General features: G+C 36.0%; 1 long non-coding RNA gene across 1 annotated transcript in view; it reads left to right on the forward strand.

The window, feature by feature from the left end:
* Positions 1-660: 660 nt before the first annotated feature.
* LOC116471816 (uncharacterized) overlaps positions 661-16,720 on the forward strand; it is a 66,182-nt gene continuing 50,122 nt past the window's right edge. Inside the window, exon 1 of the long non-coding RNA XR_004248881.1 lies at positions 661-850. This is a non-coding gene — a long non-coding RNA (uncharacterized LOC116471816). The remainder of the gene's footprint in view (positions 851-16,720) is intronic.

Raw genomic sequence — 16,720 nt, forward strand, 5'->3', positions numbered from 1 at the left:
ACGTATAAAAATAAATGAACTCTCTATTTTGGGGACTAGAAGCTTATTGAAGCATTTATTTAGATTAAATAATAAAATTAATACCTAGTCATGTATGTATTGACATCTAGAATCCATATGCTCTTTGTGAGCCTTGAAAGGTTTTGAATGATACTTGACTATTCTGTCATTGCCATGGTAAATGTTTTATCTTGTTGTTAATATCTGACTTATTTAAAATTCATGTGGGAAATCTGAAAGTTCTATTTCCTATCTTAAAAATCAATGACAACTTAATCAATGCTGCTAAAACAAGCCCCAGTTCTTATTTAGTGGAAAAGTAAATAAGCTGGAGAATTAAAAGTGACAGAATCTTCACATCAAGGACAGAGAGCATATTTCTATCTCATTCTTCTATGTCTGCAGCCTGAAATATTCCATCTGCTTGCCTCTTTCCTCGGGGAATTGAAGCACCTTGAAAAGGATAAGAAAACTTCAACATTACAACAATGTTTCATATCATTAGGCTCAGATTAAGTAAATAACAGAATCCTAAGCTGATGACACATCCTGAGTTTGCACTAATCATAATTTGCAATCTCCATCATTGTCATCAGAACCTGTTTGCCTAGCAACATCCCTGCTACTGCTTCTGTTCCGACCCTCTGGGTGCAACTGAAGGAGGAGGCAGTCAAAAGGAAAAACACAAATACCCCCAAGATGGCACTTACAAAAAGCAACAACAATGACAAAGTATAAACACAAACACACACCTTGAAATTTATGTTCTTACTCAAATGCAAGCATCAACAATGGCCTACTGTCAGCAAGTTAAATGGCTGGGGTTGTGTCAGTCTCCCATTACATGAAGGTATGCAAACTCATGCTAATACCTATCAGTTGGTACCAAATGAGCGAGTGAGTCAGGAGTGATGAGTGAAGTGTGAGGGAAATTGCACTGTTCCTGTGCCATCTAAAAGGGTAATGGATATTCAGTTCTGCTTATTTTTGGTCACTGCATATGAGTGCAGAGTGGTTAAGTCTTCCAATTTTTTTCTAAGACAGAATTCTGGAAAGGTTGACATAATTCCGTCAAGGAATGAAATTGAAATAAATATATAAACAATTAAAAAGTAATGTAAAATAGTACAACCACTCTGGAAAACTGGCATTTTCTAATGAAGTTAAATGTATACCTACCATAGGACAATTCTACTTCTAGATATTTACCTTAGATAAATGGAAACATATGTCCATGAAAATGATTTATATAAAAAATTCACAGCGGCTGTTTTATCATAATAGCCCCAAACCGGAAACAACTACCACTTCTCTTCCAGCCATTATTCAGATGACATGCTTCCCCACACTTTGATTACTCTCCTTTGAATACATTTCCATTTGTCTGCCTTCTATTCATAATGTAAGATTTTCAGTGTTGTTAGACAGTACAGAGCACAGTGAAGCTGGTCTCTGCTTTATATTACTTTCCATATTTTCACAGACGTAGTCAAAGAAAATGCTAGGTATTTTGTTACATGTTTTCATTGATTTATGTTTTTTAATAGATTCGTATTGAATATAGTTACTTACATGGTTCAAACACTTATATATCTGCCTCTAATTATCTGCCTTTTTTATTCTATTCCTGTGTAAAAACATTACTTGTTCTCTTATACTTTTGCTCAAATGGCATATTGCAATTCATTTTAATCTTGTTTGATTTGATTTATCCATTTCTGTAAGCTATTTAACTTTATTGAAATGCTCTCTGGTTGTGAGAGGCAGTTTTATTTGGAACACCAGCATTGTAACTATCTCCATCCTGATGGGCATATACTATATGCTAGGTGCATTTATGTTAGTTATCCCACATCATTCATACAATGGGTAGATGGCCTTTCCAAATTATAGTTTTATAGACGAGGAAATTGAGGTTTAGCATAGTAAAATCACTTGACCAAAGCTACACATCTGATAAATGGCGAAGCCAGAACTCTCTTCCGGGTCTAACAATTTCAAAATCCATATGCCTAATCATTATGATTTTATTTATCTGTAATTTGAAAATAATTTCTTCTGATCATTCTATCCTTTGCTAAAATTTATAGTAAGACTTGGGTCAAAGTTCTAATGCTTTAAAAACATGATTCTTGAGTAACACACACATTTCTCACTTAGCTCAAGTAAGATAACAACCAACTAAATTTACAAAAATTCATTTCACCCACCCTGTTTCTAAAACCTAGTCCAAAAGGATATAATTAAAGGCTTGAATGAACGCACCTGGACTTCAGCATAACGATCATGTTTATTCATAGTTTCCAATCTTGTTCTAGTCAACTCATGCGTGTTTAGCCTAAGACACTTCTCTTGCTTGTACACACTGTCTTATTTCTGAAACCAGATTGCTTCTAAAAATTGATATATATATATTTAATGCAACAGCATTTCTAAGAGTGATGTCCCATTGAGGAGCTAGGGTAACCTCTTGTGAATCTTTTGAATGCTGAAGGTTATGTTCCAGTCTATAGCTATCAATATTCTTCTTTTGAAAATGAGATCTACCTTTTTCTTCTCAACTTTCTTGTGCCTCTCCTATTGGTCCTTTATTCTCTTTGATTAACTCAACATCAAGTTTTCAATCTCATTGGTAAGTTTTCTCACTTTGGAACTTAGACACCCAAAGCCTGGCCACAAAGCCATTTATTCAGGGCAGAATGGTTCTCCCCAACCACTTTACCTGCATGGTACCTCAACCACTTCTCTCAAGTGTTTGTTCCACTCTTGAGATGCTATGCTTTTGGATGGATAAAAAACGTGGCTTGTTAACCACAAGCACTTTTTTGTTTTCTTCTTGTAAATGTAAAAACCTTGAAAGATGTTTTGTTTGTCCTTGTGTCCTTATAAACATCAGGTCTTTGAATTTCAGCTTTCCTGAATTTATTTGTAACTCAAAACTTCTATTTGTCTTTGTTCTTTATATGCATGCTTTAAAAAATCTAAGGTTAATATAGATTTCCTTATTCAACAATGTTTAAGAAAAATAAAACCTAGAATTTTAGAGTATTTATGAATTAGACATTCTAACTGTCTTACAAACTTACCTAATATAAATCTTCTAAAAATTGTAAACAGTTACCTCCATTTGACAGATACTGAAATTGAGGCTCAGAGAGTTTAATTTGCTCAAGTGACATAGCCATAAAATTGTAGAACTAATCCATTTAATTTTAAACCCCATGCTCTTAACTAACATTCTTGACAAAAGTCTCACCTTCTGTCAAGTCCTGTATTCTTTTCTTACCATCTTGCTTTCCATCATTCTCATCATTGCCACAGAACAATGCCTACTTTTTCTCTCAACATTTAAAATTATTTCTAAAGACTTTAGAATTATATCTTCCTGGGCTGGGTGTGGTGGCTCACACCTGTAATCTCAGCACTTTGGGAGGCCGAGGCGGGCGGGTCACAAAGTCAGGAGATCGAGACCATTCTGGCTAACACTGTGAAACCCCGTCTCTACTAAAAATACAAAAAATTAGCTGGGCTTGGTGGCGGGCATCTGTAGTCCCAGCTTCTCAGAGGCTGAAGCAGGAGAATGGCGTGAACCCAGGAGGCAGAGCTTGCAGTGAGCTGAGATCAGGCCACTGCACTCCAACCTGGGCGATAGAGCAAGACTCCGTCCCCCCCCCCGGCCCCCCCCCCCCCTCCAAAAAGAATTATATCTTCCTTATTTATCCAGGTCATATTTGTCATAAGGAAAAATTCAATCTAGCAGAATGATACTTAATAAATATAGGAAAGTTTATGCAAAATGTAGGATTTACACATACTTTTTACCATTCCTCTACTACATTGATCTGATTTACGTACTTTGGAATAAGTCAGACATATATTACAAAGAAATAGGATACAAAGTGGAATATTATAGTTTACATAAGAGATACATGTTCAAATAAGAGTTGGCAGGAGGGAAGCATGACTTCCCTCAGGGGAGACATGGAGGAACCAGACTCTTCACTCTGTAGCACGTATCAGTTTTCTACTAAAACCCGTTACCTTCTTCCCTGTGGTAATAGGATTTTGCTGGATACCTGATTAGAGTACGTTTCCCAGGCTCCCTTGCAGTTTTTTGGGGGCACTGGGGGGACTATGTAACAGAGTTTTCTCCAAGGGAATGTAAGTAAAAATGAAGTAACCTCCAAGCAACTTTTTAAAAATCAAATGAGTCTCTTGAACATTCTCTTTTTCCTTCTACTCTCTGGATTTGAATTAGAAGGGCCTGGTACTATAACAGAGCCAGGAGGTGGTAGGCAGCAGGGTCCTTGAATCAGTATGGATGAGAGTTACCAGTAGACCAGAAACACCAGCCTTGTATTATAAATGATCAAGAGATAACCTTCTATTATGGTAACCCACTGGTATTTGGAGAAAGGAGTCTGTAATGGCAGTTTCTCTTACTTTATAACATATTTTCCAAACATCTAACAAAATATATCTACCACCTTTCACAATTTTGCACCTGGAAGGGTTAGGGAAAAGTATATCCTGGGGCCTCAGGGAAAAAAAAAAGGAAAGAAAAAAATTACAAATGGCTTAACACAATAATTCTGTAGAAGATATAGTCAATGAAAGCACACATGAAGGGGTAATCAGTTCTGCCTAAGAGAGTGTTTAAAAGATTCATAGGGGAGGAAACTTGAAGAATGAAGATATGTCTTCAGATAAGTTGGAAAATAACATAGGAAGTGAGAACAGCATGAACAAAATTTAGGGATTAAAGAATGAACACTGGCCACTTCATGGGAAATTTAGTTTAGCCGAAACACTTGACACAAAAGAAGTGAGAATAGACTCTGGAAGGGGCTCAAGGATGGAAAGTAAAACTAGGCCAGATCTTGAAGCCCTTTGGATACCTTGTGTAGTCAGCAGAATAATGACTTCCCTAAATATGTAAGTACGATAGGCTACAAGGCAAAGGGAATTAGGGTTGTGGATGGAATTACAGTTGCTAATAAGCTGACCCAAAGACATTAAGATAGGGAGACGATTTTGGATTACCTCAGTGGGCTCAACGTAATCACAAGGGTTTTTAAAAGGGTTAGAGAAAGATGTGACTATGAAAAACCAGGGAGATGGCAACAGGACAGGAGTTGGCCTGATAATGTCGGCTTTGAACACAGAGGAAGGGGCCACGAGCCAAGGCAAGCAGGTGGCCACTAAAAACTGGAAAAGGCAAGGTAATGTGTTCCTCCCACAGCTCCTGAAGGTAATCCAACTCTACTAATATTTTGATCTTAGCTCAGTGAGATCCAAGTCAGGCTTTTGAGCTACAGAAAATATGTTTGTATTCTTTAAGCCGCTCGGTTTGTGGTTATTTATCGTAGCAGCAATAGGAAACTAATTCTTCTTGCTAAACCTGACCTTGGGGAACAGATGAATATTGGGATCAGAATTGCCCCCAAGAGGGTCCACCTGGGAGCAGTGTGCAAAATGGGTTAATTGGGCAGGACCAGAAAAAGAAAAATAGTCAGAGACCTATTTTTAACAGATTAGACCTCCAATAAGACGTTGGAAGGCAACTAATGAAGCAGAAGTAAGGAAGCCAAGAGAAAGAATATGCTATGCAGTGAGAATAAGCTTGTTTGCTGAGTCTGTGCTATCCAGAAAATTGGGGATTAGGGCGGATGTGATGTATTGTGAAAGCAATGTATTCTGTGAACTTATATAGATATAGGAGAATAATTCCAGTTTCATGATACATTTCAAGACATTATTACAAATATTGAAAACAAAACCAAGGTTTTTTGCTCCTTTTCATATTTCTGAAACATTTGTAAATCTTGATGCTTTTCCCCTCGCATACTATTTGATTCACAATGCCGATGTAGCCTTACCCTGCAAATGCAGGCCTGTGTAAAAGTGACATCTTGTGTTGCCTTGATGCATTGCATTTCTTGTTCTCCCTGTCACGATTCCTCTGTTTTGGAAATTCTTTTACTTTTATTTTGCTAAAGAGCAAAGAAAGACTAAACTAAAATTATTGCAACATAAAGCGTATGACTCATGGTATTAAAAAATTACATTGTTCTCTACGTTATTTATAAATTATACAATAGTGACAGGTAAATCATTCCAATGACAGAATTTATATCTGCCCTAGTACTGGATTATAAACCTGAGAGAGAAGAGTTTGATTTTTTTAATTAAATTTAGTAGTTATCATTGAAATGCCTTAGAACAAAAGAAATCCACTGATTTGAAATGTCTAGAAACTAGCCTGTTTTCTATTTTCAGGAAATGTTACTTTTCATGGCTGATGAGGTCCTTGTGGTTTCAGGTGTGAGTATATTATCCTATCTCTTGCTATAGATTCACTTCACTGCTAAGTTTAAGGTTCAATGGCAATTATATCAAAACTTGCCAATTCATTTTAGGCCACAGATAGGATACTCACACACTTGAGTAAATAAAAAGGTATGCAAAATTCTGGAAAAATATCTATGTGATCAATAAAATTAATTATGAGGATGTCAATTGTTCCCTTCTTCCCCATGGTTAACAGGCTGGTATCAGAAATACTAGAGATGGAAAATCTTTCCAGCAGGTTAGTAAGGATTAAGGTGGTATGATGCAATCTAGAATAATGGGGAACAGAAAAGAATATGTGGTTGAACACGAAAAAGAAAACTAAATGAAAGAAACAGCATGCCATATGACCACCACAGATAGAGAGAGAGAGAAAAGCCCAAAGCTTAAAGCTAAAAGAGAAAGGAAGGTCTAAAATCTCGAATAATAAAACTAGGGGACTGCTGGGAAGAAACACTCTGGAGAAGAAAGAAAAGGTGCCTAGATCAAAGATAGATGAGACAGAATCTTAAACGAAGAGGAATAAATGGTTGTCAAAGGCAGAGAAAACCACAGAAACTAGAAGCCGGCTGTTGGAGAACATGATTACAGATCTCACCCTTAGATGGGAATGAGACCGAAGGGTATAAGGGAAGGACATAGTTTCACTTGTATCATTAAACGGTAAGTTGCAGCTGGTACAAACTCATCATTCATTCAAAGTTTACAGCCCCCGCAAAATGAAGTGAAATAACAACTGGTAGATGTGGTAAAGACAAAGTGGTTTGTCAAATCAGACACCTAGGTTTGAAACTTGGATTTCATTTTTTTTTTTTAAACTTTGCAAGTTCCCTAACTATTCATCTTGTTTCCTCATCTGTAAAGTGAGGCCAACTGCAGCTTTTTCCTGAAGCTATTGTGAGGGAGAAGTGAGATAAGAAACCCTCCTTGGACCTAGTTGCCAGGAATCAGTAGACACTAAAACTTCAATTAATAATTGGTTGAGAGATTGGCTTTAGCTCTTTCTTTCCTAGGTAAATCATAATGATACACACACACACATGATCAGTAAGAGAAATAGACTTCTAAAATTGTTTTTGTATTACATGTGCAGATGAGGAAGACAATTACTCCCCTTTCTTGGTAAAAAATAAAAATAAAAAAAAATAAAGAATGAATCAGAGACAACAGAGAAGTTTGGGGCAGGCCACTTGTCAAAGGTAGAAGTTTTAATCTCTTTGCATATTGTTTCCCACATTAGCATATAGAAGTTGTGGTGGGAAGAATGCTATACAGTTGATCTTTGAATAATGCAGGGGTTAGGGGTGCCGACCTCCATGCAGTTGAAAAATTTATGCATAACTTTTAACTCCTCCAAAATTTAACTATTAATAGCCTACTGAGAAAGCAAGAGAAAAGACAGTGGTATTGAGAAAATCAGTATCATTTAAAGAGTCAGAATAGAAAATATATTTACTATTCACTAAGTGGAAGTTGATTATCATAAAGGTCTTCAACCTCATCTTCAACATTGAGTAAGCTGAAAAGGAGGAGGAAGAGGAGGGGTTGGTCTTGAGGGGTTGGCCTTGCTGTCTCAGGAGTGGCAGCGGGTGAAGAAAATCTGTGTGCAGGTGGACCCCCGAAGTTCAAATTTGTGTTGTTAAAGGGTCAGCTATACAGTTGGTTTTGTTTTATCCCCATAAGATCAAGGATAATTTACCTGGGATAAAGTATGGTCTGTGGGCTGCCTGCAACATTACCCACCATGATGCCTGTTCAAACTGCAAAGTCCTGGAGTCATACCCAGACTTTCCAAAACACATCTCTAGGAGTGGAGCTCAATGACCTAATGTTTGTAGCAAGATCCCTGGGTAATTCTGGAGTACCCCAAAGTTTGAGACACTTTGCTAAGAGAGCTTGCAGCACCAGTTTACATGGAAATTATCATCTTTTTTAGTGTGATTAACATACCAAATATTTTCTAGTTGATGAAAAACAATCTTTAATTTCTCAGAAACTTTCCCAAATTATTCCATTGATAGCATCTTCCTTTTCCTGAGCATTATTTTGAAGTTCAGTTAGCAATTTTAAGTTTATCAAGCTGCATTCATTGACTTTCTGAAACATTTAATATTTTAGGAGGAGTAGGTTTCAATGGTGATTGGGTGGTAGTTTTTTAAAACAGGGAAGTTGGGTTGACCTTGTGCCACTTGATGATTTATCTCCCAGTGATTCTGATAACTGTACTGCCTCTGTCCTGGCTGAGAACATTGTTTTCAGCAGCCCTTACATCCTATAGCAGCAAACTGGATTTGGGTTCTTGGCACGTTTCCTCAACTCATGCAATTATGTAAGTTGGTAGAGGAGGATCTACTTCAGCACAGTCCAAATACCTGTTTGATGTGGCTTATTATGGCACTTCCTATTGGAAATAATGCAACTACTACAGAGCACAGGGCAACCAGGGTGAGTCTATAGAACAGTGGCGAGGCCTACGTGAATGAATTGGGTAAACTGTAGTGTGGAAACGCAGTCAACAGTAGGAGAATCTGGATAGAGGATCTGTGAAAACTTTATGCAGCATTCAGAAAACTAAAGAGAAGTAAGAAATAGAGTTTGTTTTACCAGCTTCAATTTTGCCAGCTGCATTAAGATCAATTCAAATAAGTTGGTTAAATGGAAAGAACTAAACATCTACCATGTCTGTAAAATCTCCTACCCATCTCTTAAGCATTTTACTTAATTGTCTCTAATCATTCTAATATCTTTACTCACCACACTAGGCCCAGAGACGATCATTTATTTCTTCAACCCATCACTGTGACTTGTAAATACCTCCAGTATAACATCTGCTGTGTTATTCTACAACCATGTCTTTAAGTGTTTGTTTAATGCCCTGGAAAACGATGACCTACTTAAGACAGAGGCTAGGTCTCCTTTAGCTTTATACCCCCAGTACTTAGCACAGGGCCTGGCACATGATAGGAGACAAATATATATGTGTTTCATAACTGAAGTTATAGTAAGTGGTTGAATTTGTTTTTCCAGGCTTTAAGGAGGACCATTTTAGTAAGAAGGTAAAGGCAAGCATACAAATTACTATGTTGTAAGGTAGAGTAAGGTTAGAGTCATCAGAGATTTCATCTAATTAAGAGGATTTCAAAAGGCTTCGCAGAAAAGATGGTGCTCAAGATAGGACTTAAGGAATTAATAGATTTTCAACAAATGGAGTGTGTTTGGAGGAAAGTAGCTTTTTCAGATAAATGAAACAGCACGAACAAAGATAGAGGCAAAATCTCAGGGAATATTGAGTGAACAAAGCGAAGGCCATCCTGAATAGAATTCATTGTAAGAATGGCAATTAGATTTTATCTCATAGGCCATATATGACAACTTGTAGAAGCTGCCTGTATTGAAGATCATTCCTGGGCCCAGTCTGAGTTCAGCATGCAAGAATGTCATAATCAAAAAAATTGTGGCAATGGATGCAGGAGAATACTATCTCTGATTTAAGGCCCTCAGAACCCACCATTTCTATATAAATGGAAGAATCCTAATGTTTTTCCAAACATTTATTTTGGCAGATACTACATTGACTATGTGCCAAACTCCAAACTGGATGCTGAACCAATATAACAGTAGCAAAGGCAATGATGACACCTAAAAAGATTAAGCTTCCGTAGGAAATACAGTCATTAAATATTTTCACAAATAATTGTAAAATTACAATTGTGATTATCATCATGAAGATCAATTATCAGGTGCTATATCTTTGCAAGGGAGACTGTCCTGATAAAAGGGCCCAAGAAAACTGCCCTGGCAAAGGGATCTGTAAGCTGCTACTGGGAAGATCCCTCTCCCTAGGTGGGATATAGGGAAATCAGTGCTCCTTGATATCTGTTGGATGTTTCAAGTTTTGAGAGTCTCACATTTTTCCTTATTAATATAGCATTCTCACAATTAGTTAAAACATCTTAGAGAAGTGGACAAAAGAGGAGCATATTTTCTTAAATTAGTAGTTCTCATACTGTGGGCCCTGGACCAGCAACATCATCCTCACCTGGAAAATTGTTAGGAATGTATATTCTTGGATCTTACATCACACCTACTGAATCAGAAGTTCTAGAGGTGGAACCTAGCAAGATGTGTTTTAGCAGGCCTTCCTGGTGATTCTAATGCACACTAAGGTTTGATAACCACTGCCCTAAACTAAAATGCACACTTTCAAACAGAAGGAGGTTTTCAGGAAAGGGAGAAGTTTCTTTTAAAGAGTTTCTTTCTCGGTAACAACAACAAAAAAAAACTTACAGATATAAATGAAATTCCTTACTGAACACTTACAAGGCACAAAGAGTTTGATATCAAGACATTTAGATATTTTGATATTCTAAGAAGGGACATAACAATTTGTTGGTGTCTGGTGATCCATTTACTTCTTGTAGGATCCTAGGAAATATGATTTGTGTTTAGGAAAAATTGATCGTGACTGCTGTCTGTAAGATGAAATAGCCTTTTTCCTTCCCAAGGAGGAAACATGTAGTATGTTTGTGTATGCTCACTTTCACAAAAGTCTCAATGTGGATTAAAGAACAAACATATTTGAAGAACTTCTGACACAGTGGAACAGAATGAATCACCACATTGCCCTGGACTGAGCCTCCAAAATGCTTTGGTCAAATGGCAAACTAAGACAAAAAAATTACAAATATCTTACAATTTACAATTATAAATAGAGAAGACAGTGAAAACTCCTGAAAACATCTTTCCAGCTTGGAAAGCTGTATTTTAGGAAATCTGTATTTTAGGAATGTAGAAAGAGAGATTTCTGTTTTTACTGTGGTATGCTGGTCCAACTGAAGGTGCAATTTATGAGTAGAAAACTCTGGTGTCTAGAAAATCTGTGAGAGTTGCAATTATTAAAGACATCATGTTACAGTTACTCTTGGATTATCAATGTCATCTAAACGCTTGCTACTCAAAGTAGCATCAGCATCACCAGGAAGCTTGTTAAAAATGTAGAATCTCAGACCCCACCTCACATCCACCAAATCACAATCTGTGGATTACCGTGATCTGCCAGTGTATTAGTTCACTCTCAGGCTGCCAATAAAGACATACCTAAGACTGGGTAATTTATAAAAGACAGAGGTTTAATGGACTCACCATTACACATGGCTAGGGAGGCCTCACAATCTTGGTGGAAGACGAAGAAAGAGCAAGGGACGTATTACGTGATGGCAGGCAGGAGAGAGCATGTGCAGGGGGACTCTCCTTTATAAAACTATCAGATCCCGTGAGATTTATTCCCTATCACAAGAACAGCACAGGAAAGACCTGCCCCCATGATTCAATTACTTCCCACCTGGTCCCTCCCACAACAGGTGAGAATTATGGAAGCTACAATTCAAGATGAGATTTGGGTAGGGACACAGCAACACCATTATTCAGATACCCATTAAAGTTTGAGAAGTACTGATGAGCTTACATCATCCAAGTTTGAGAAGTACTGACAGACTTACATCATTCTTGAGTTGATGCCAGATTTCCATCACCTATAGGAAAATTTTCCTGTTGGAAATTTTCCTGTATGGAATTCTGGCATCAGCTCAAGAATCTGTTATTGCATGCTAATCTAAAAATGGTTAATTGCAAATACTGGCAATAGAAGATACTCTGAGTTTCAACATAAAATAATGAAGAAAAAAATTTTAAAAGCCAAATCAATATAAATAAAGGTATTTGAAAATTGTTTATTGAGGAAGAGTAAGTGAAAACCAATTGGTCTATAATATTGCAATAGCTCAGTGATAAGGTCTATTTTTTATGACACTTCCCAAGAGATTCCATTAGAGCAGAAGTCAAAGAAAATCCCTTTTGCTAAAAAGAAAAGCCTTAGAGGAAGATAAAAGATAATTAATTATACCTGAAACCTGCACAATGAACTGAGAGTAATATACCATTGAAAACCAAAGGATTATTGCAGCCTATTAACGGTAAGAATGTCTACTGTACTAGAAAAAAAAACCTTAATTTTTATAGTTTATGACTATGTTAATTCCCCAAACAGACACCTGGGCGACATTTATGGTAACTCTGGAAAATTTTCCCTCACTTTAAACACTGAAATTTGCACTTTCTAATGTCACATACATGGTAAAACATTGTCATGGAGGGAGTAAGTTATTCAGAAGTAGATTTACCCTACAATAATATCAACACTTTCATTTCCAAGCTCATTGATTTTTTTTTTTTCACCTTAATGAGTACTGGAATTAGTAGAGTACAAAAAGCCCTATATCGGTTGAAAATCTTCTCACAACTCAATTTAATTTAATTTGAAAATAGCTGTTTTACTGTCTCTCAAACTAAATTTAAGAAATCAAACAGAGCATTAACATGTTAATTAATAAGAGGTTCAGTGGGAAGGTAGGAAATGATTAGTTGCATTACGATTCCTTCAGAATTTCTCTAGGAAACTCATTAAAGGGCTCTTCAGAAGTGCTTTCCTGAAAAGATGACAAACACATGGCACATGTTCTTCAGGAATCTCGAGGTGCATGTAAAGCCTGTGTCTGGCTTCTCTCCACAGTGTGGAGGCTCACAGCTGTGTTCAAAAGGGGACACTCACCACAGTGGCATTTAATGAGTGACACACAGCATGTCCTAGGTCAGACATATGCACCAATTTGGAAGGCAAGAGGTCAAACTCAATGTTTCCAATGCAAAGGGGAGCAGTTTTCTTTGGGTTGGCCAAGGAAGACATGTTCTATGTTTTTCTTCTAGGAATCAGAGATGAGATGAAGAATTCTCTAATTAATCTACATTTTATAGCTCTTTACATTTAAATTTTTCATAAATATTAACTCATTTTATCTCAGCCACTCTGATAATTAGATATGGTGGGCATAATTCCCAGAGGAAGCAAAGTATTGTTAAACTCACTTTAGGTGCCCTGTTCCAGGCGTTTAATAAGCTTCTCTTTCTGTCTCTGCCTCATTACCTTTCTTTCCACATCTAAGCAGACAACTTTCCAAAAAAGTATTTTAGATGCTTAAATGAATATATGCAATTTCAGATAAAATATGATTTAGGTATCAGTATAAAAAGGTGGAGGTTATGAAACTAGTACTGATCATACAAAGTCTTATATTCTTGCTAGAGGAAAACCCCAGGATTGGATCTCACCCTTGTGCCAGCCAGTGGAAGTAAAAAACCAAATGTCCTTTTAGCAGTGGTTCTCCAAAGTATGGTTCCCAACCCACAGTATCAGCATCACTTTGGAACTTGTCAGAAATGCACATGTTGTGGCTCCACTCCAGACCTACTAAATTAGAAACTCTAGATGTGGGCACTCGTCCTCTCTAATTTAACAAGTCCTGCAGGTTATCTGATACATGCTCAAATTTGAGAACTACTATATTATGGAATTAGCCATAAGAGAAAAGTTGAATAGTTGCTTATGAGAGGATTATCTTCATGAGATGGGGTCTTTTCTATTTTGTTCTCCTTTGCATTTTTACCACAGAAACCATCGTATAGCACACATTATATAATTTCTTGAATCAATACGCCATTCCTCAAAATATGTTCCGAAAGTTCTTTTAGAGTATGTACCGTTTAATGTAGCAAACAAATTTTTAATAATAAACACAGCAGCACAGTTCACAGGATTTTTATAATAATGATAAATGTAGTCATGACTTAAACTAATTGCATAAGTAGCCAGTACTACATAAGCTAAAATGGCTGTTCTCAAACTTAGCTATTCAGACCTGGCCTGATCATCAGAATTACCTGGGGTGGTCCCAATAATTCTGATACCTTCAGTAGGTCTAAAGTGGACCCAGAAATTGGAATTTTAAAATGATGCTCTCTAAATCCTTTTATGGGCATATGTGTGTAAACACATACGCTCCCATATACCTATATAACTGTTTTCAAGAATTTTGTTACTGTTTCAATTAAACATATAATTAAATATACACACACACATTTTATTGGAAAAGTGGTGCTTGCTCATTTGAAAGCAAGCACAGAAATTTATAAAAGTGAAACTCCCTCTGTCCCATCTCACTCTTCAGGAAGAACCACAATTTATAGTCTGGTAGCTTTTTCTGAGCACAAATTTTTGTCTGTGTTAACTCAAATTAGATGTGTTTTCTTTGCAGAAAATGAATAAGAGAATTATTCTACTGTCTATCAACTTGCAGTTTTCATTTAATGTATTTTGGACAACATTACATGCTGATACAAAGAGGGCTAATTTATTTGTTTTAATGACTGCACAATATTCTAAAACATAAAGTAAGTGTACTTAGTCATTTGTGGACAGTGAAAACTACAAATAACATTACAATAAATATCATTTAGAATTTTTTACTGGAGAAATCTTAGAGATGGAATTTGGAAGTGAAGGAAACAAGTATGCACATTTAATTTAAAAATAAAATGAATTGAATTTAAATGATTTTAAGTGAAGGTATATTAATGAGAACGACTCAGAAAATAAACGACCTAAGAACCACAATGTTTCTGCAGTTGGCCCAGGAGGGTAAAGGGAAGGTAAGTTTTCTGGAGGTTGATCATGAGTGATTTCCTCCCATCTCAGTTTTACCCACGCTGTGAGCCGCTGTGTTGCAGAATCTACCTGCATAACCTTTTTTAACATCCAAAATCCCCATTCAACATAAATGTAAAGGCAGTATGCTTACATTTATTTTGAGATAACTAAAAATTTTACACAATAAGTTTTAATATTATAAAGTCTTGTGTTGACTCTTCTATTTTCTATTTGTGTATAACAAGACAGAAAAAAACAATGAAAGAGAAAAGCAGAAATAGAATCTGGCAATCCTTGAGAAGCAAGAAACTAGATTACTCGAGTTATTTCACCCAACATTTTCATAATTTGATTTATAAAATTTCTTCTTACATCTTAATACTATGTATTTTGTGATTTTTTTCTGTAAATTTAATAAAAATTAGTTTAATGTTCATAAACTGTGTCACTTTACAGATTTAAACTTACTGTAATAATTCATTTTTAATAAAACACAGAATCCTCAATGTCTTTGTGTAGGGTAGTTTAGACAATCAATTTAGAATTAATTTTAGTGTACCTTTTTGTGTTCTTAAAAAGTCAATAATTGATATGTTCTTTTATTGTTCTTTGAACCATGGTTTAGATAATTTTTTCAATTTAATTATCTCTATCAGAGAGACACATATACAGTTATAAAGACTGGCAGAGTTTGATCATAAATATTTATGTCTCACTTTTACAACTATAGATCATACTAATAACAAGACATGGCCTTTCTCAAAGTTTTGAGATTGAGCTAGACAAATGTCTACAAGATAGAGTTACAGTAAATTGATTACACACATCTTTGGTGTTATTTATTAGATTATGTAAATAAATTCCTTTAATTTTTAGGGACTTACATAGTACTAATTCTGTGCCATGCTCTTTCAAAAGAGATTAATCAGTCAATGTGTTCCTCCTAACAACACCATAAAATAGATGCTATTATTAATCCCACTTTATCAATGAGAAAACAAAGAAAATATGTTAGGAACATTGTTGTTGAGCAAATATCAAATCTTGATATTTTAAAAACATATTAGAAAAAAAATTCTCAACAGATTACCTAAATGGTTAAAGGGATAAGAAATAGGGAGGAAGGAAGAAACCCCAAAGAGATTGGAGCAATTTTGCCCAGGAAAAAATGTGATAATCTACATAAAAAGGCATAGCACAGAATAAATAAGATCCGATGAATGGTTTAATGACCCATAATCACAGCATAATCCCACAGTTTGAGGGAAGATTTATAAAGATGACTTGGTTAGAATCAACAATGTTAAAAGTTTCTTTTAGCTCCATGTTTTATGAATGGTTTACATGTAATAAACTAGATTAGCCCTTGTTGCGAAACACATTCTTTTTCCACCTTCTTTGGGGATGCCATGACATCAACTGCAAAACATATCATGCAAATTTGGAATATAAACAAAACACTCCTTTTTGACAAATTTAATTTCTCCTGTTTATATAAGTAGGAAAACCAGCAAGAGCTGACTTTTCTGCCATTATCTTCCACCACATGTTAGAAAGCTTTGTCCATTTTGCTAAGGAAGTTTCAGCCATCTATCCTCTGAAAGTATGAAATTACTGAGTTCAAAGTGGAGAACAGTGTTCAAAGCAAACATCATGGTGTTAACTATTTTCTACCTAATAACCTGGAACAAACTTCAAGCTTGAGGTTTACCTAGTTTGGAAGGTGTTTATCAATATCTTGAAGTTTTAAAATAAAATATTTCCCCACAAACTGACAAGCTTTCCATTTATAAACAGCCCAATAAGATAGGCTGCTCTTTCCTGTTTATC

This window comes from Hylobates moloch, unplaced genomic scaffold, assembly GCF_009828535.3.
Source record: "Hylobates moloch isolate HMO894 unplaced genomic scaffold, HMol_V3 SCAFFOLD_6, whole genome shotgun sequence".
NCBI classification, from domain to species: Eukaryota; Metazoa; Chordata; class Mammalia; order Primates; family Hylobatidae; genus Hylobates; species Hylobates moloch.